Source organism: Daucus carota, chromosome 2 (assembly GCF_001625215.2).
Source record: "Daucus carota subsp. sativus chromosome 2, DH1 v3.0, whole genome shotgun sequence".
Classification (NCBI taxonomy): domain Eukaryota; kingdom Viridiplantae; phylum Streptophyta; class Magnoliopsida; order Apiales; family Apiaceae; genus Daucus; species Daucus carota.
Genome location: NC_030382.2, coordinates 13,033,938 through 13,056,125, shown reverse-complemented (window position 1 = coordinate 13,056,125; position 22,188 = coordinate 13,033,938).

Below are 22,188 nucleotides of genomic sequence, written 5' to 3'. Positions count from 1 at the left end.
TCCTGATGGTAAGAGCAACCCTGATGGTCTCATCCGGGGCCCTAGCCGTAGTTGTAGTTAGTACTCCTTCGGTTCCTTTGATTTATTTACTGTCTTTTTTACACACATATTTTAAAGATCATATAAAATATTTTTATAATTTAATTTTAATTTCTTTTATATAAATATTTAATTACTAACTTTTATCGATGTCACGTCCCGCCACAGGGATTGTTAGTTATAGAGTCGGTGTTAGCATAGCTAGCACAATAAATAATTTGGGTCGACTATACTCGAGCTAGACCGGTCAAGTTTACACCAGAGAAAATGATGGGCCTGTTTGAGTTAGCTTAAAAATTGTGATTTCTTGCTTATAGTAAAGAAATGGAGTAGAAGTGAGAATTAAATAAGTTAATAAAGTGTTTGGAAAAGAAACAGAAGCTGTGAGAGAGAAGATAGCATTCTCAAAAGTGCTTCTACTTTTTTACACAAACGGGTCAAAAGAAGCAGTTAGAAGCAACTCCAGCTTCTCGTAAACAAACACTCCCGATAGTTGAACTGCATGGAATCAACAGACTAATACTACTATTAACCTACTCCTGTATATGGAGTTATTCATTATTTATTTATTTTTGACAAAATGCAAATTCATTTCAATAAATTAAAACAAGTCTAGTCGGGACAAATCTCCAACAGACAATGCAATCAGGTTGATAAACAATAAAACGAGCTACACAAATAGCCGCATTGTTTCCAGACTGCTTAACACACTGAATACATTGAAACTAAGAATGAATACAATTGGCCTTCACAATAGTTCCATCGCTGTTACGGTGTTCAAGCGACTCAGTTGTAAAAACTAAGCAATGAGTAACAAGAGTCCTCGAATAATGAACAACTATAATTTGTGAAAGGTGAGCACATGCTATCGCCACCGTTCCAAGCATACCCCAGCTATCTACATGCCGCCGGGAGCCAGCTATAGACATGCCGAAAGTATTAATGATGCGATAAGTTAGATCTCCCAAAACTGCATCCAAATCATTCTCATTGATAACACAGAAAAACATAACAACCACAAGTATAACAACGCAGAATCACCCAAAAATTGGGTACTAAATCAACACACGCCAAAAGGCGAGATGGGAAAACACGATCGGACCTTTGATTTCAAAATATCTGATTTATTCAGAAAACAATCAAGCCCAAGCTCAAATCCGAAACAGATCCGAGAATAAAACTCGATTGGAATCTTCGAGGTTTAAGCAACACTCGCTTTTATTGAAAAACAAAAAAAGTGGTAAATAGTGAATAACATGGGAGAGCGAAAAGGATTTGGTGGATGAAGAGGATGAAGGTGAAGAATGGAGAAGTGACTGCCAGTTTTGGGAGTCGACTCACAAAACCCTAATTTGAGATTAAACCGAACAAGTGTGAGTTATTCATTATTTAATTCCTAAATAAATGACATAATTCCTAAATAAATGACAATCATTGATTCATTGTATACTAAACGATGGGCATGTAAAAGCAAAGTTTAACAACCGATTAGCTGGCAGAATTCTACGGTATATTACTAAACAATTATAAAATGACTCATATCAATATTTGTGTCACTTTCATCGACGACAACTTACGCTACCTACCTATTAAATAATAATCAAAATAAGAAATTCAGCACCTAATCCAATACAATCCTTATAAATTATCCTACTTGTTTATTAAATAATATTCTAACTTAAGAAAATCAACACCTAATATAGTAAAATTTCTATAAATTAATATTCTGTAAAGTGATTAATTTTCTAAATTCATAAAAAATTTCATCTCTCAGGACCAATATTAAAATATAATAACTATTCTATCATAATAATTAATACTAGTTTATAACCCGTTCCATGTACGGTTGATTTATGATATTTATAATTTTATCATTTAAATCATAAATTTAATTGAAACAGAAATCGATCATACTAACCGAATTTTTATATTTTTTGACTTAATTGATAATAAAAAGTTTATTAGAACACGTTATATATCAAGGAGGCCTGTAGAATAATACCGAGCGGCTGATAAAACTCTACCGACCGATAAAATTATTACTTTTTCAATTTTAAAAGAATAATAATAATAATAATAATAATAATAATAATAATAATAATAATAATAATAATAATAATAATAATAATAATAATAATAATAATAATAATAATATAGCATAGTATGGTATAAATAGATAGTATAGATCTATGATATTATTTTGAAGTGATAACATGGAGTAATTAAAAACAGCATTAATGCATTTTATTGAAAAATATCATCGGTTGTATATTAATAATTATATATAATAATATTATCTTTTTATATGTATATTGCATGTGTTATTTTTAAAAAATCGATTTTTTGATTACGAATATGAAAATGACAATGTGTTTTAATCATAAAAAGTAGTTGCTATGTTATCCATAATCTAATATTATTTTTAGGAAATTGAGTGTTTTTAATATGGATGTGACTTTAAGATAAACAAAATCTTAAATAAAACTAATAAGTATAATGATCGTAATTGTATGGAATTAATAGTTTCTTCCGAAAACTATTTATTTATTTTTTTCGTCAAGAGTATAAAATTTAAGGATATAACACCCTTTTAGAGTTTTTAATAGAAATATTGCATCAGTAAAGACGTCTTTGTGGATGAGAAAGGTTGCAACGTGCACATTGGATCTTAATCAGAAAACTTTAAGATTTGATAAAGATATTGCATTAGTACAGACATCCAGTTGTGGAAGTGTAAGGTTGCAATTTGCACATTTCACATTAGTTCCCTTCTCATACTGTTATTTCTGTATTGTTTAGTAATTGACGAATCAAATATTACTTTAATAAATTTAGATACCATTGAGAAAGTACAGAGCTGCTAATTTTACACTGAAACGATTTAGGTCAGGGGGAAACAAGATTAATACTATGAACATATATTTGTAATGTTCAAACAAAAGAGATGCAAAGTGCTTTAACTCATAGAAAAGGACCATCTACTCTAAAGATAATGTGTGTCAGTATTGGTTAGTAAACAATATTATCACATTAAGAAGACAAGCTACTTAGTATTTATTAGTTTCCATGTACCACTACAACAAACAGGGGTATTTATGACAGATTCGCTGAGTGCTTAAACTTACGACGGATAGGTGTTTTTTCGTCGTATTAATTTACGACGGCAACTCCTTCTGTCGTAAATTCACGTATATAAATATTTTTTTTATTAAAAGGTAATCGAGAATGTTCCATTGTTTCAAACGGTGTCTTTTAGTGCTGGAATTTACGACGGAATGAGTTCATTCCGTCGTAAATTCAGCTACCGTATTTAATGTCACCCGAAACTTTTGACTTGTGCATTGTAGAATAATATATTTAAATGAACTTACGACGGAATGAGTTCTTTCCGTTGTAATTTGGTCTGATTAATCACTATTGCCTGCTTCTAATTTTCCACTTCTCTTTCAAAACACCATACTTCTCCTTCTGATTTCACAGAAGATATGACATAACAACGGAGATTAACACTTGAATCAATATACGTATACGATAAATCTTTGCTTATTCTTCTATAGTTTAATTATATGTGCATTAATATGAATAATTTAATGTTTACATGTGTTTTATTTGTGTTTGTATGTATTTTTGTCTATATGCATATTGAAATTGAATTGATATTATTCATGCATATATAGATGTCTTATGATAGAAGTTGGATTACTCGACGAATAATTTCCGGTGGCTATGAATTTACGGATGAATATAATGAGAGGGTTAAATATTTCTTGGCATTTGCAAGAAGCAATTCTTAAAAACCGCAACAGGGCAATCTTTTTCTCATAAATGCTGTGGACACAAACTTGCCTATAAACTATAATTCCACCTGTACAAATAGACAAGTAAGGTCGGCTATTTGTAATCATAGAGAAAATACATGAAAAATAAACATACCCTGAATTATAGACAGGGGCGTACATTAAAGAAAACAAAATAAACATACGGTGAATGTTTCTATCTAGAATATAGAAATGAGTTTCTATTCAATTTATACTGAATTATTTTTTATGTATATTGTAGGGCAAGGTTATCGACACTGGGGATGAAGATGACGTTGATAATGCTAGAAGTGGTAATGAGATTTCGAACTCCGAAGACCATGACATGAGTCATCCCGATTGTTGTCTCTAGAGGAGGTCCGGTTATTAAGGGTTAATATTAAGTTGTGTGAATGTAATTGAATTTGTGGGGCTGTTTTTGGATGTTTTAATCATATGTTTGTGTATGAGTATGTGTTTGGATGTTTTAGTCTTTTGTTTGTGTATGAATATGTATTTGAGATGTTTTGTTAATGAAAACTATGTTATTGTGGATTGATTATTTTCTTGGATTGGTTTAATAGTTAAAATTGTGACGGCTTTTTGAACTTACTACTTGAGCAAAAACTACAGATTTTTCCATCATAAATTGGGAACTTACGACGGATATTAGGCTTAGTGTTCGTCGTAAATAGCCCAGTTTGTTATAGTGTACTAGGATATCTGTTGTGTTACCTATATGCGCTATCATGGTTCCACGCATCCTACAGATGTTTTGATTGTTTCACTTGATTTAATATTGTTTGTGTTTGTACTGATTGATGAATATGCAAAGGGTAGTGTAATTAGTCTTAGCAAGAATGTTTTTGTTTTTCTTACATGCATACTAGTTATGGTGGAGCATCAGATTGCTGTCTATTGTACGTAGAACTTTATAAATGACTGCTGAAGTCCTAATTAAGTTGTGTTTTGTATATGAGGAACATATTACCTGGATTCGGCTAAAAGTGTCGAACATGATTACGTGTCCAAGTGTCAGTCTTGGTCCTACGTCGAGGTGTGGGGAGGCACAAGAAGTGTGAATGGACCTGCAGACACAATAAAAGTGGTGTTCCTGTCCGTTGTGTCTTGGCTTATGTTAATAATTAGGGTAACAGTGAAGCTCATGAGAGACCATGGCATGAAGGTGAACTTGCGGATGCTTGCTTCAAAGAAGATCATGATATCACTGCTTATTCTCATTGTTTTCAGTGTCTTGAAGAAAGCATTTTCCCTGTCCTAAATGTTGTATATATTGTAGTTTAACTATAAACAAAATAAAACCCAAAAGTGGTTCATTATAAAAAGATCACAAACAAAAAGTTTGAGCAATGGGCGGAGTCAAGAGTTAGAAGTATCCTAGTTTTGGTGTATTGGGATTCAATGTACTCTGTTGTGTTGGCCGCATGAAAACATATTACATATTGGTCGGTCAAATATTACTTCCTCTCATTTTCTGCTGTCCAACACTATCGTTGTCAAATATGCCTTAAATCAGTGTTTGGGCCTATTTTTCTGGGCTTTTCTGTAACGGCCTAAGAGTAATAATATAAGCTCTTTAGGTCATACTTTTTGGGTCATAACCTAAAAATGTATGCTGCATCTGTATCCTCAAGATCAATAAAACTTTTTTCTTCTGCCTATTTGTGTTCTTCCTTGACGTTTATTATAATCTTTCTTGCTTCCGTTAAAACAAACTGGCATCAGTGCGAGGTTACGGTCAGAAAGATGTCTGGTGGTATTAACATGAAGGTCGACAAATTTACTAGGAAGAATAGTTTCAGTTTATGGCAAATTAAGAAGCGTGCCTTGTTAAAGCAACAGGAGCTCTAGGCGTCGTTGTAACTTTAGTTTCACCTGGATATATGTATTTCAAAGTAATTAAACACCATTTTTATATAGGATTAATTAGTCATATATATATATATATATATATATATATATAATTGAAATTTCTACCCCAAGTTAAGGATCAAAAACATACCTTCAGTTGGAACTTGCCATCTGTTGGTTCCTTCTTTACCCCAACATCATTGTCCTCTGCATTGCTAGCTGCTTCTTGTTCCATTTCCTTGAAGCTTTGTCTCATCTTTACAAATGCCTCCATGGTCTTAACTCTATCATTATTGTATTCCCTCTTTATCTGCTTGAATTCTTGAAGAGTACTAGGTAGCTGGGGGGAGGTGGTACTGCCACTTCATCATTAACCTTGCAAAAAAGTTTATAAAGTATTTAAACTCAAAACATTGTGAATTTAACCTAAAATGCAGAAAACGTGAAATAAATTGGGAAATTTAGAACATAAAATACAGAAAATATGAACTTAAAATGCGCAAAAAAAAGAAAATTAAAATGCAGGAAAAATGCACAAGTTTATTGTCATCAGCAACCTTTTGTGCTGTTTTAGAACGAGTTGTCGGTGGTCTGGTAGCAACCTTCACTGATGGAGCTTTTTTGGCCCGCTAATTAATTCAAGATCATATATTAAACTTCTATAATATTAATTGCAAAGCTTAAATTAATACTTGAATAAGTTATACACACCTTCGCTGGATGCTCCTCTTCACTAGTGGGGAGGCTGTCCTGTCCCGACACATACTCTCTATCAAATTCTAGGTCTGATATATTCCCAATAACTTCTTCTACATTTTTCTTCTTTGTTTTTTGACCTTCAAGATCAGCTTTCAATTTCTTTATTCTCAGTTGTTCCAACATTTGATTGTTTTCAGCAACTCTCTTCTTCTTTTTTCTTCAAAATCAGCAAGAATATCCTAAATAAATTACACATGATTAGTTGTTGCATGATCATATATAATATACAAGAATATATGTAAGAGATGTATTTTATCAATAAACTCGCCTTTTTGGTAAGTTTTTTCTTGCTTCTTTCGCAAACCTGAATGTGTGCAGCAGATTCCACATTCTCCTCATTAACAACCAAGTCAGCAGCTTTAGTAGTTTTCTTCTTGTTGATGTCATCTCCCTCAATTTCTGGTGCAGATTGCACCTTCTCATCACCAACTAAATTCAAGTCCTCGTGAGCTCCTTTTTTCTTATTCTTTTGATCCTTTTGAAGTGTTTGTATTGTCACATACTGTGTCCTCACTTTATCTAGACCTACAAGAGTATTATTTACACACATGTAATTTGAGGGAAAGGAAACCAAATAATGATACCATGACTCACACCAAAATAATTCCAAAAACTTTTGATAATTACCTTCAAAAAAACTTGTCTTTGATGTCATGATCACATGAGGTTGCATCTGCTTCATCGGCTCTATTTCCTTGTCCACAACAATGTCAATGTAAAAATCTAAGTGACAACCTTCTAGTAAACCCTCAACAAGCTCACCCTCATCTGTGATGTGCTATAAATAATACCTTTAAATCGCAAGCGCACGATCACCGTTTTAATATTTTAGATTCGTCTACAGAGATTAAATTTAACTTTTCGCGACCTCTAATTATTAACCTAGGCGAATTAGACCGATTAATTTTTGAAGGATTTTATTATTATAATATACTACCTAATTAATACTGTTAACTAAATACTTAATTACATAATTAACTAATAATCGGATAAAACAATACAATAAGGATTCGTGACGGTGTGTGTACAGTTCGCGGGAGGAAAAGAATAATAATATAATCACGTGACTACCGAGCAAACACAACAGATCAGAAAACAAATTAATAATAATAATAATAAAAGAAATGGACGCGTGGTCGAAACGTAAAGCAGCAGTACTGACCAGAAAACAAACAGAAACTAAACATTTATCGGACGACGGAAAAGTCAAGAGTAACCCGCCGGAATCATGGAGGTGCCCGAAATAGCTTAATCTCGCCGGAAAATTGATTTGACCGGAAAATCTAGCCATTCCAAATATTTCTAATCAAACCCCACTAACCTCTAAACAAGATTTGACACTAATTTCTACACTAAATAGTCCCTAAACTACCCATCTCTTGATCAAAACAAGATTCAAACCAAACCAAAACAACTCTAAATTATACCAAACTTCAAATCTAGCCTATATAAAATATAACTAACCAAAACCCACTAACCTCAAGTCAAAATCATAAACTAAAATTTACACCAAAAAGCCCCAAAATCAAGAACAAAGAGAACACCAAATCTTACAAAACTAACTCCAAATCACACCAAACTTCAAAACTAGCTTATCTACCAAGTCTCTAACAAAACCCCATCAAACTACAAACCAAAATATCAACTAAATCATTAAACCCACTAATAATATTGAGAATTAAAAGGGGTTCAATCTAAATACCACAAATGTAAGCTTAAAACATATAATAAAGGCTCTTTCAACCCACAAGTGTTTGGCATAAATGTCACTTTATCCACTTGTTGAAAGGAAAGTTGGTCATAGCCATAAATTCCAACAAAACAAGGATGCAAGAGATAAAAAAAACTAAACTTGAACTTATATATATATGAAAAGTGTTTACAATATTTGAGAGATTACAAGTTGAAAGAGAATGCTATTCTAGATGTAGAAAATGATAAGGGAGGCTACTAACAACTAGGTAAAAACTAGGGTAAACTAAGATGGGAGCTAATGAGAGAAAATGGTGTTTATATAGGCCTAGATTAGGGTTTTAGGGGTAGAAGGGTCTTGTGTCTTGATTTTCTTTTCCTTTTTTTTCTTCTTCTTCTTTTTCTTCTTCTTCTTTTTCTTCCTCTTTTTCCCTTCTTGCACCTTTTTGTTCCTTTTCTCTTGAATTCTCGATTTCTCTAAAAATTCCTGAAAACAAAACAATTAACTAATAAAAATACGAAAACAAGCAATAAATAGGTATCTAAATGATGCAAAAATATCGACTTATCAAACTTCCCCATACCTAAATTTTGCTCGTCCTCGAGTAAAAAACAAAATAAACTAAGAAAACTAAATGCAAGTCCTAGGCTCCTTTTCGTAGGCGTGACGGGTGATTTTAGGTTCACCAACCCGTTAAACTCGTAGACGATCTCTACGAGAGGAGTTTTGTCTCCTAAGGGTTTACAGAAGATATACCCATAAAATCTTCGAGACATTCTAGCAAGTGTCTACTCGACTCTACTCTAATTTCGCCGGTGTTAACAAAAAGCGTTTTTAAGGAAAATACGACTCAAAGACTCTTTTACTAATAATCAAGATCCAGTTGCCTCAAATCTACTTGAATCGACACAAAAATTTTCTAGAAATCCAAGGAGTGTAAGTAATTTAAGGCCTTTGATGGATCCTAATTGTCTAAAAACATTTTCTCTTTTTCAACCAATTTTGAACTGACCCAATCTCTATCGAAACAAATATCTAGCCAAACTTTACAAACTCTTATTCTTCCTTCCCTTTTTTTTTGTTTTTTTTTCTCTTTTTTTTTGCATTGACTTTATTTAGTCCGTTTTCTTAGGAAAACAATGTTACCCATGTAGCGAGCTTTAGGCCAGTGACTCCCAAACCAAACGGTCGTAGGGCACCAGGTTTTGAAATCCCCCTACGGACTTAATTGCTCGAGTAACAAAGGCCACAAAACGAGACTAGTCAATCTACTTTTGCCCATTTATCTAAAAATTTTATCTATAAAGAACAATGGGTATTGAAGTAGTTTATTCCTTTTTTTTCTTTTTCTTTTTTTTTTTGCTATTTTTTTAGTCGCAAAGGTTCGGTTCGACATTGTTTCAACATGTGGGTTCTCTCTCAGGTATCGAATAATATCACTGGACAATCTCTCCATCAAAGGTCTTGTGCAAATGTGTGTGCCATCTTGGAATTACAAGTACAAATCGGTCGATACAATCTTCAAAAAGACAACCTTACTCAACTACGTTCAAATTATCTAAAAGACACTACATATATATTTACTTTTCGAAAACATGCTAAACACCAACTACTCCTAAAGTTCAAGTGAGGGAAAGACAACTTAGCTAAAACATCTCTATTTTTGGATTTTTCTAATTTTTTTCATTTTTTAGGGTTTTCATTTTTTAAGAATTACACTAAAGCCCTCCCCATACCTAAATCATGCATTGTCCTCAATGTATGCAAAAGAGAGAATTGAAATGTATGAGTAAAGAGGGAAAATACCTGAATAGGAGATGAAGGGATTTTATTAACTATTGAAACACATACACGACCCACTCACCCACACATTTCCTTCCCAATACCTGAATCTCACGGGGGAAGGTTCGAAGATGGAAGCGAATCAGCCAATTCCGGAAGGAAAGATGGGAGGGAGCTTCGAGAAAGAGTCAAAATGTTTTCGAAAATTTTTATGCACAAAGACTTTCTCTAGCATGTGACAATCATTCATCCCTATAGGACAAGTATCACTAATGTTCTCCCGAAACCAACTTAATGCTTCTTTATCATCAAGCAAATTAGAGACTATGAAATCTTGGTTAAGGGACAAATCACTAGTAATGATGTGCGAAACGATTTCGTCTCTCCCTAAGGCACTAAGCGAATGATGGAACAACGAGTCAAATGTCGGTGGTTCACCTACATGACTCTCAAAATCGCGCCTAGGGCTCACACTAACAATCTCGGGTGGAGTCTCCCATTTTGAACAAATCTCGTTCAATTCTCCTAACAACTCCTCCGAGGTCAACTCTTTCAAAAACTCGTGATATTCCCTATTATTCTCATTGTTGAATTTGAAATCCTCACCAAGAAGAGACTCAATCTCACTATCCTCAAAGCTAGACCATGTGACAAACTTGTTGACCACATTGACCCCTATAGGTTGCTCATAAAGCTCATTGGGTTCTTTTCCTACATTGAAAATGTTTAAGTCAATGGTCATGTTTCCGAAAGTGAGCTTCATTGAACCATTCCTACAATTGATTAAGGCATTGGATGTAGCAAGAAAAGGTCGTCCTAAAATGATAGGAATTTGGTTTTTAGGATTTGAGACGGGTTGAGTTTCGAGAACAACAAAGTCAACAGGAAAGATAAAATCACCGATTTTTATCAACACGTCCTCAATAATTCCCTTTGGCATTTTAATCGAACGATCGGCAAGTTGAAGGGTCATATTGGTGGTCTTGAGATACCCTAAACCTAGGGCTTGGTAGACCGAGAAAGGAAGAAGATTCACACTCGCTCCTAAATCAAGTAAAGCCTTTCCACGCAAGTATTGCCTATGACACAAGAAATTGTAGGACAACCGGGGTCCTTATATTTCACGGGAATTTGATTCGAGAGAATCGAGCTTACTTGCGAGGTTAAGAAGGCTTTCTTAGGAACATGGGTGGTTCGCTTATGGGTACACAGATTTTTTAGACACTTAGCATAAGAAGGAACTTGTTGAATGGCATCTAAAAGAGGAATGTTTATCTTGACTTGTTTGAAAACCTCTAGAATTTGTTCAATTTGGGCCGATTGTTTAGGGCGAATGAGCCTTTGTGGGTAAGGCACCCTTGGCTTATAAACTTCTTCGTTGGGATTTTGAGAAATGAGCCCAGGACTAGGTTCACTCATGGACTCACGGATTCGAGAACATTCGGGCTTATCATGAGTTAAGTCCACCTGAATAAATTTTCTGAACTTCACAGTAGATACTTGAACACAAAATTTAGCGCGAACAAATATAATATATTTAAAAATGGTATAAGATATTTTTACTATTAAAAATAAAAGCAAATATGTAATGTGAAGATTATCTTAAATAGATGAGGCAAAAAATAGAAATTAGAAAACATATCTTATTTGTGCCAAATTTGGAGACGGATACTCCGGAAGGATTTCTGGTTTCACCTGTGCTAACTGTATGTACCACAATCCACAAGTACTCCACGTACATCAATTTTTGCATCACCCTCATCAACAACTATTAACTCTACTTGCGTATTGAATAATCAGTATTATAAGAAATCAAGCAGCTTATACTTGTTTCTTCTGCATGCACATCAGATTCTCTATAATTGTTCACTACGATTCTACTTGGCCAAAGCATATTAATTAGGTAAGAGCAACCCTGATGCTCTCTGCATCCAGGGGGCCCTTGGAGTAATTGTAGTTGGTATTCCCTCGGTCCCCTGATTTATTTACGGGCTTTTTTACACACATATTTTAAGACTCATATAAAATAGCTTTATAATTTAATTTTAACTTTTTTTTTATAAAAATATTTAAATATCAACTTTTTTATTCCAAAAAAAGAATATATTAATTTATAAAACTATATTTTATATGAATCACAGGATTGTTAGTTATAGAGTCGGAGTTTGCATAAGTAGCACAACAAATAATTTGGGTCGCGGTTGAGTTTACAATAGAAAAAATGATAGTTAAACTGCATGGAATCAGCAAACTAAGATCATTCGATAAATTAGATTTGCAAGACAATATGTAAAATTTGTTGAACCTCTGAGACACTATGTTCTAATTGTATTGGTTATATTGGTTGGCTATAATCTAAAAATAATATGTTATTAATATTTTAGATTGTTAAAATAGAATATATCAGTTCAATATGATAACAAATGATGTGTAATCTTCCTACCGATATTTTACTGATGAGCAGAAGTTCGACAAATTTAGTCAACTTAGGAGGTTGACTAAAATTATAGAAAATGAATTACTATGTTTGGAGTGTGAATTTTTCAAAAGATTGACTATATTTTTTTATTTTTATATGTCATCTCACTTTTTAACTGAGAGTTTCCTATGGTCGGAGATACTCATGTATATAAATATTAATTTATTGTTTAATTCCTAAATAAATGACTATTATTGATTCATTGTATACTAAACGATGAGCATGTAAAAGCCAAGTTTAACAACCGATTAGCTCGTGGAATTCTACCGTAAAACAATTATAAAATGACTCATCTCAATATTTGTATCACTTTCATCAACGCTACCGGGCTATTAAATAATAATTGAAATAAGAAAATTAAAAGTCTTAATTAAATTATTTTCAACGGTAAAAGTATTAATTTTGATGGAAAATAAATTAATCATATAAAATTAGGTTAATGAGAAGCAAATGATCAAATAAGTTCTCAAGCAATATGTTCTTCACGACCAAAACAAAACTTTATACCTTGCAAACTTACAAGAACATTCAAATGTAGTCCTGATCATCAATAATGAGTCTACGGACATGAGAAATTTTGTGAAAGTCGGGTCCTTCTTCACCATCTTCCCTGTTGGAGGAAGTTGATGATTCTGAAGTTGGTCTGATATTATAATCGGAAAATAAATTGAAGAGGAGGGACATCTTTTTATGTATATCTTTCATCTTTCTTGAAAATCTGACTCTGTTCATCCACTGAAATGGTTTTTTAGTGGATGAGGCTTTAATAACAAAACTTTCGACAGCATGTTCAGCATCATAGGCAAGCTCTCGTACCTCCCCGAGCAAAATGCGGATTCTTTCTACATCAATCCTTGAGTCAGCATCAGGTAAGAATGTCTTTATCCGCATGAGCTCCGTCACAGCTAGTTGAATTTCATCGCTCACTTCGTTAAGGATTTGAGGTTTTTCAATCTATAAATCAGCGAGCCTTCCCATAACAATCGACACAATTGCTTCAGCCATATTAATTCGTTTAACTTTTTTTTCAGCAGAAACCAAACAAGTCTATATAAAGTACAGTTAAAAATGGGATGAGGGAGTAATAAATTTGATAAGGCTCAAATGTATTGGTGTCTTCAGCACATTGGAAACCAAACAAGTCTATATAAAGCAAATAATTTTGAAAGTTGCAGAACTTGTTATCTTTAATGGAGAGATCATAATTGCTGCTGTTTTCTTTTTATTTTAAAAAGAAAAAGCTAGTCGGAGAGTTTGAAGTGATGTGCTTGTTTGTTGCAAAAGGTCAGTTGCACTCATTACACAAGTCTCCCACATTAGTTGAGTTTGGAATATGATCTGATATAGGCAAAACTTGAGTTCAGACTTAAAACATAACATATAGAATCTGAAGTTCAAATTCCATGACCTTGCGATGCGAAGCTGGTCATATTTTGGTGGATTGTGTTTGTTTTCGGTCTTTTATCGGTGTTATTTGTTGTTGCGATGCGATGTTGGTAACGTTTTTGTTAAATAGCATTTGCATCCAGTCTATTATTGATCTTACAGCTTATGACTGTTGTTAATTGAACAAACTTGTGTTAAAAGATTTTTGCTTAGACCTAGAATATACTTCTGATATACTTGAACTCGTTCCTGATACGATCATTGTGAAATTAGTGGACAAATTTGTATAACAAAGTGTAAAGTGTAAAGTGTAAATTTGTATAACAAATTTGACCTAGAATATAAAGTGAGGAGTGATCACTTTATATTCTCTATTGCTGTCCAGTATTGCCCTTTGCCAAAGTATATTAATTAAACTATAATGGAGCCACTGTATATGACTCTGAGACAGTCTTTCATCATTTTCATGCTTCTTTGGTTGCAAAATTCAACAATAATTCATTAAACCATGTGATTACACCACATGATTATAATGTCCAGGACTTTAAGTACTGGCCAAGCAAGCTCTTTATATCTTTTTCATCACTAATTATCGACTTTAATCTTTTTCATCACTAATGTCTTGGGCACCCGTTTAAAGCAGCACTTAGTCAATTTAGTAATCAAATTGATTGAGTCGATTGGTGTTCATATTAAAACCATTTTTTTCCCTTCTGTGTTTGATATTATGGTTCAACTTTTTCAATTTTGTAATTACTATTCATAACTCTATTATGTCGAAAATCCTAAGCAGAACAGAAATTCAGGAGCTCAGTTTCACAAGACTATCCTACTCATCTTCCTTGATTACTTTTGTTGTCGTTGCTGTGTTTGCTCCAATTGCCAGCTCTCATTCCTTTTCAAGATGCCATTTGAAGTCTTTCTCTTGTGTTTCTGCAAACATCACCGCTCTTGGTTCCGCTTCCTGCATAACCTCCTCATAGCAAAGCAAATCACTTCATACTCTCTATTCTTCTTCACTCTCCCCTTCTGCTAACAGACACTTGGAATCATCGGTTTGCTGCGTCTGCATCATGAGAAAATTACGTTTTGTTTCCAGAACTAATACAATAGCATTACTTGCTTTATTAAAATTAAAATTTGGAACACATTTGCTCCGTTTTTTGCTATTAATTCTCTTGCAAATATTTAATTTACTTTTTTCCCGTAAAATGTTGAATGTAACAAGCACTTGAGTATTATAACATACTCCATGATTTCTCATTCTTAAATACTTGCGTAATTCACTGATTCAAACATCTTGGGCGTTTAACTTATTTTGTATTTTGAAATAAATTACTTATATCTGGAAGAGAAAGTATGTAAATGTGTATTTTCTGCTAAATGTCCTCTAAACACTTAATATTATTTAATAGTATGTGAATGTGAAATTGTTCTCAAAATAAATGATTATATTTCAAATTAAGTTCACCCACACATGCCCGGACAATAGTGGCCGGTCTCCGCTAAGGAGATGGAATGGCTTGCAAAGCAGCAAAGCTGCTTGACTTTATCATGAGAAACTTGGCCTGAATCGTAGTGGAACCACCGATAATCAAGGCCCTGCTTGGTTCTCTGTTGAGGTGTAAAGAAGCACAAAAGGTGTGATATATGTTCTTGTCCTCTGTTTATACTTTTATAGATGGGTGAAATTATTAAAAAACTAAGAAAATTATATAATAGTACATTTTAAGACATGCTAGCAAAAAAAGACATGTAGTCTTTTCTTTTTTACCTGGATAAGCAGAACACAAGAGGAAGGCTACTTGTGTAGTTAGTGATGTTCAACCATGGTTTTGCATAGATTGCTTCAGTGGTCCTGGAAAATGCTTGATGGATACATCTGAATGAACCACAACAAAAAGCTAATTATTTTCTTTGAGCTTCTTTTAATTTATGGTTGCTCATGGGGATACATCTGGTAAGCTTACGTATGGGGAATCTATATTACATGGACTCGGCTAAAAGTGTTCAACATGGTTACGTGTCCGAGTATCGGTCTCGGCAGTATTTTGATAATAGTGGGGAATTTGTATTTTAAAATCCGTATATATATTTATCCCAAGATCATCAATTGGTTGTAGTTTCTGTTTATTTATTTTTGTATATGTTTCTTGTATTTCTTACGCAGGTCTTAAGCATATTGACATCGTCCAGTGAGCTGATAAATCTTATAAAGAATGTGGACACTGTCTTCCATTCTAAGCCTTCTGGGTCATCCAAACCCATACACAATAACTTGTACAGATTTGTTCCATCAATCAGAGAACAGCTGCAGGTATAAAGACATATCTGCATCTCTTTTGTGTGTGCGCGCGTGCGCATTCTTCAACTCTTTTTCAGAGGTTTATATGTAAATCCCTTGTTCTTTTTTGCTTTACAAGGACTGGGAGGATGGATTGTGTGAAAATGACGCTGATGGCTCTTTCTTGCATGAGAATTGGAACAAAGATTTGCAGTTATTTAGTGATGGTGATGATGGCGGACAACGGCTGCTATAGGTTTATTTCCCCCTCTCTTCTTTTTGTAAGAACTAGCAAATTTTGCCCGTGCTTCGCACACGGGAATTTTATTTTACTTTTTCTGAAAAATCTAAATATAATTATATTTCAATTATTTTCTTTCATGATTATCGTACACTTTCTTTCTGCATTGTATTTACTTTCTTTCTTGGCCTCAAGTTTGAAAACTATTGCTCCAACCATCTAAAACAGCTTATATTTACTTTGATCTAATAAATTAACATTCAATGTCTCTATACATCTTATTGTACAGTATTCGTCTATGAATTTGTTATTGAGCGCGTTACAATTAAAAAGACATTGCAATCAATTATTAAAATATAGAAAATAAAAATTGCCCGTGTGCGCAACACGGGCAAGATTCGTTGCACTATGAACATCCTATTATATTTTTTTTTTAGTCTATATCGCAATTGTAAAAAAATACACCGAAGAATGCCACAAAATCCATCATTTTATGAAATGCAAAAAAATCCATCAGCATTTGAAAACCATCAGATTTTAATGGATTTGAAACAATCCCAATTGAATACCATCGGATTTTAAATCATAATTTAAATTCCCAAGTGAATACCACCGGATTTTGTAGTATAATTTAAAATCTCAATTGAATACCTCAAGATTTTAATTGATTTCAAACAATCCCAATCCAATACCCTCGGATTTTATGAATGCAAAAAAAGGCTTTAAAATCTCAATCCAATACACCCCTCTAATATTATTCCAACAATCACCCCATAATCTTAAATTTACTTAAGAGAGTTTATGAAGCACTTCTCTTCATATGTGATTAGGCCTGGCAATTTGACACGTAACACGCTAACACGAAACGAAACGACACGAAAAAAATGGATATGAGTTTTGATTTTTGATACACGAAACACGAAAGTTTACGAACACGAAATTACACGATAGATTTCGTGTCAAATATTGGTTTCATTTTGGGTACACGAAATACACGAAAGTACACGAAATATTTATACATAGATTTCATTATATATTTGGTATAATATATTATATATATATAATTGTGTTAAATAAATATATATTTATATGTATATGTAGATACATATTATAGATACATTAACAAATTTGTAGATAATTGTATGCGAGCATAAATATATCATTCATATTTAGTAAATTATATAGAAAAATATATATTAAAGCTATTTTTTGATTACATGAAAAATACACGAAACGTTTCGGATCGGATACGGGTTTCAAATTTGGTACACGAAATTGATAACGGGCGGATACGGGTTTCACCTTTGAGTACACGAAACATGAAAATACACGAAACAGAAGTATACGAAACGAAACGATTGCCACCTCTATATGTGATGCACTTCTCACCACCACCGATTTGTCAATGCACTTCTCATCAACACCAATTTGTTGATGCACTTCTCATCAACGCCAAATTCACTGGAGCACTTTTCTCCAGGTACACATAATCACCCATAATTCTAAAATTCTCTCCAGGTACACATAATCACCCATAATTTTGAAGGAGAGGTTCTCGTTCAACTCCGTCATAAAAAACGCAAGATCCATCTCGTTCTGCATGACCTTCTTCCACTCTATCTCATTTTCCACCTTCAGTAGGCATCGCCTCGTCTTTCTTGGCAGCCTCATACTATACATGCATCCCATACTACACATGCAGCTTTGCCACAATCCTTCTGCAACGCCTACCTGAAACTATCTCGTCAAACACTCACTATGTGCCTTCACCACTAGCGGCGGCTTCACCACCGCCTGGCGGCGTAACCTGGCTCCAATGCCAAGTGTAGAATATAAAATTGATTTGTATTAATTCTTGTACCTCTACAACAAACATCCAACTACTTCAATCTAAAACTAATCCTCAAAATATATAACTAAACAAATATTAATAAGAGTAAATTGCATAGTGTGTACCTCTAGTTTGAGGCTTGTGCACTTTGTGTACCCTTCCTTTCATATCTAGCAAACTGTGTACCTATAGTTTAAAGATGCTTGCAATGTGTGTACTTCCGTCAGCTGAGAATTAACACCGTTACTTCACAAAGGGCAACACACACATTTCCAATGGAGGCTTCTTGTTTACTACTCATCTTTGGCGGCACAAGAAGACATTCTTTGTCTCCTCATTTATAACCTAGAATCTCATTTATGTGTTGCAACACCAGACCTTTGAATATACTTCTACAATGCAGTACTTGGTTTTGCTCTCGTCCTTTGTTCTTATGTCAATTGGAGCAGGTGGTGTTAGGCCTTGTTCACTAGCATTTGGGGCTGATCAAATAGATGACAAGGACAATCCCATGAATAAAAGGATGCTAGAACGGTTCTTCGGATGGTAATACGCTTCCGCAGCTGTTGCAGTCGTGCTTGCTTTCACTTGCATTGTCTACATTCAAGATCATCTGGGGTACTGGAAAGTGGGTTTTGGAGTTCCAGCCCTTCTCATGTTCCTTTCAACTGCTCTTTTCTTGATTGCAACTTCTTTATATATCAAACCAAAAGTCAAAACAAACTTGTTTAGTAGCTTCATGCAAGTGATTGCAGTTGTTTACAAGAACAGAAGAATGACACTTCCTTCTCCAGATTCTACTATTACACATACTCTCAAAGATTCAGAACGACTTGTGCCCACTGATAAGGTATCAAAAGATTTTTTTTAGTGATCGACTTTGGTCATTAAAGTATCTACATAAGCAACTTCGACTGATACTGCTCTTATATTCAATTATTTTACATGATAATAGTATTCTTGGCTATGGTTGTCTCAGCCATTGTGGAACATATAAGACGAACCAAAGCAATCGAACAAGGTTTTAGAGAAAATCCAAGCGGTGTGGTTAACATGTCTGCATATTGGTTAGTACCACAACATGTTTTAAGTGGATTAGGCGAGGCTTTCAACTCAATAGCTCAAACAGAATTTTACTATTCAGAATTCCCTAACAGCATGTCCAGCATTGCATCAGCCATGTTCGGGCTAGGGATGGCATTTGCAAACTTGTTAGCTAGTGCTATATTGAGTACCGGAAACAATGTTTCAAGTAAAGGAGGAAAAGAGAGCTGGACTTCAAGTAATATCAACAAGGGACATTTTGAGAGTTACTACTGGCTTCTTGCAATCACGAGTTCAGTAAACCTCTTCTACTATCTTGTTTGCAGTTGGGCTTACGGTCCTTGTGTTGAACAATGGAATGGCTTTAGACCCGACGATAAGAAAGGTTCTGCTTCTTCAGAAGAAGAGTTGTTACAAGTGAATTAACCTTCAGGAAAGGATAATGAACTAGAAAACATTGAGGATTCATCTGAATTTACAGCAGCATTGTCTGATCAGCTGAATCTATGTAATACTCTTACTCGTGGCGCAAATGGGGAAGAATATTCTGATAAAGGGAGTATGACAGCAAGAATGGATCAGTTAGAACTTGCTACAATTCTGTTTACTATACAAGGGGATTAAAATGTTTTAAATATCTATGGACAAGTAGTGAACAAGAGAGAATGCTTTATGTCTGTTTATTCTTATACCACTTCTGTAATACAGTTAAATACCATATTATTTACAAATATACAGCATTGCAAGTACAGAGGTACTGGAAAGAAAATACTATTTTATATTCTAGATCTTTTTTTCGAGTTGACAAAACGGCTTACTGTCTTAATTTTGCTTAAGGGATAAACCATGCTTATCATTACTATTATGATCTAATATTCTGTGATGGCACATAATTTTTCAGTGTCTTGATTATGCATTTATCCATGGGTGAATACAAGAAATATAATGCATCAAGAAGTGAAAGTGCTAAGAACCTTTGCAACATGTATCAGGCCACAAACTATACAGTACATCAAGCCGGTGAGAGTGCTTTGGTTCTTCATGGCTCTTTAACAATATTGCCTTCATCAGTTATTTGAGCCGGTTTTCTCTTTAACAATTCTTGTCCTGAAGTAGCATAATCATCAACATTCTCGCGACGCACTCCATTCTTTTGTTCAACACAAGGTCCATAAGCTAGCCCGACTACAGACCATATAGTAGAGTGCATATAACACATACAAACATATAGCCGTTGCCCCTCCCTTTTTCTTTGTCAAATTATCCCGCTGTCCCTCCAATCTAACGCCGTTAAGCTGCAAACTCACGAAAGTACACACTGTGCAAGCATCTTCAAAGCTGAGGTACACACATTGCTAGACACCAAAACTGAGGTACACCAAGTGCACAAGCCTCAAACTAGAGGTACACACTCTGCAATTAACTCTATTAAAAATAATTAAATTTAAGGTTATTCCAACACTTTTAGCATATAGTGTACTTAAATATATATGTATGAACTATATAAATTCTAGGAATGGAATTGTGTCATTCTAAATCTCAAGTCTCACTCACTAGTCATATTGTTATTGCAGCTCTTTGTGTTGCGTGCTGAGTCGGAGCTGCAGACTGTCATGGGAGATAATCATGCTCACAATATGGCTTGTTTAGATTCTATCAAAGCCCAGATGGGGTGCTTATTTGGTAACTCTACTCCAAGGAACACACAAGCAGTCCCCGAGACAAGAGAAAATCAGCATCCACGTGATGAGATATTTAGTCCTAGAATGATACGCAACAAGAAGCAAACCGGTACGAAATACAGGGGTGACTGGTTGAAGCGACCAGTCTCCAATGATGAGATTGCATGGCTTGCAAAGCTGCTTGTGACTTTATCATGTTGGTTGAACGAGAAACTTGGCCTCAATCAGAGTGGAACTACCGATAATCAAGGCGCTGCTTGGTCCTATGTCGAGGTGTCGGGAGGCACAAGAAGTGTGAATGGACCTGCAGACACAATGAAAGTGGTGTTCTTGTCCGTTGTATTCTGGCTTATTTCAGTAATTAGGGCAACAGTGAAGCTCATGAGAGACCATGGCATGAAGGTGAACTTGCGGATTCTTGCTTCAAAGAAGATTATGATATCACTGCTTATGCTCGTTGCCTTCAGCGTCTTGAAGAGAGCAGTTTCCCAGTCCTAAACGCTGTATATATTGTAGTTTAACTATAAAGAAAAGAAAGATCACAAAGAAAAAGTTTGAACAAAGGGCGGAGTCGAGAGTTAAAAGTGTCCTAGTTTTGTGTTTTGTTGCAACCTGAGGGCAACAATGTACTCTGTTGTGTTGGCAGCATGAAAATATATCACATATTGGCTAGTGAAAAATTACTTTCTCTGATTTTCTGCTGTCCAGTACTATCATAAATTAATATTCTGTCGTTAGGTTGTTATATTTGTGGCTCCGGGATTCCTTCAACACTTGTCCATTTCGAGAATAATGAATGAGATACTAATATAGTCTCTCTCGAGTGAGCAATTTTCAATGTTGGGATTGGATATCACATATGGTTAGTGAAATATTACTTCCTTTTCATTTTCTGCTGTCCAACATTATCATAAATCGATATTTTGCTGTGTAAGAATACCTCGGCTCTGAATTTTTTTAACTGTTGTTCACCTCAAGAATAATGAATGACTAGAGAAAGAGAAGTCAGCCTCGTCGGACATGGGCTGATCAATTAAGTTTGGACATGAGAGCTTTAAATCTCACGGGTGATATGACATTAGATAAGAATGATTGGGGACGGGTGATATGACATTAGATAAGAATGATTGGGGACGACTTATTAGAATAGTTGAGACTAGGTCTCGTGGCTTACAGAGATTACGAGGTTCGTTGCATTATGTTTTGAAGGATTATTAGCTCAGTTCATGGATGCATTCGTGATAATAGGAACTGTTTAGGTAAGTCCTCAGTTCACAGATGCATTAGGAACTATTTAGG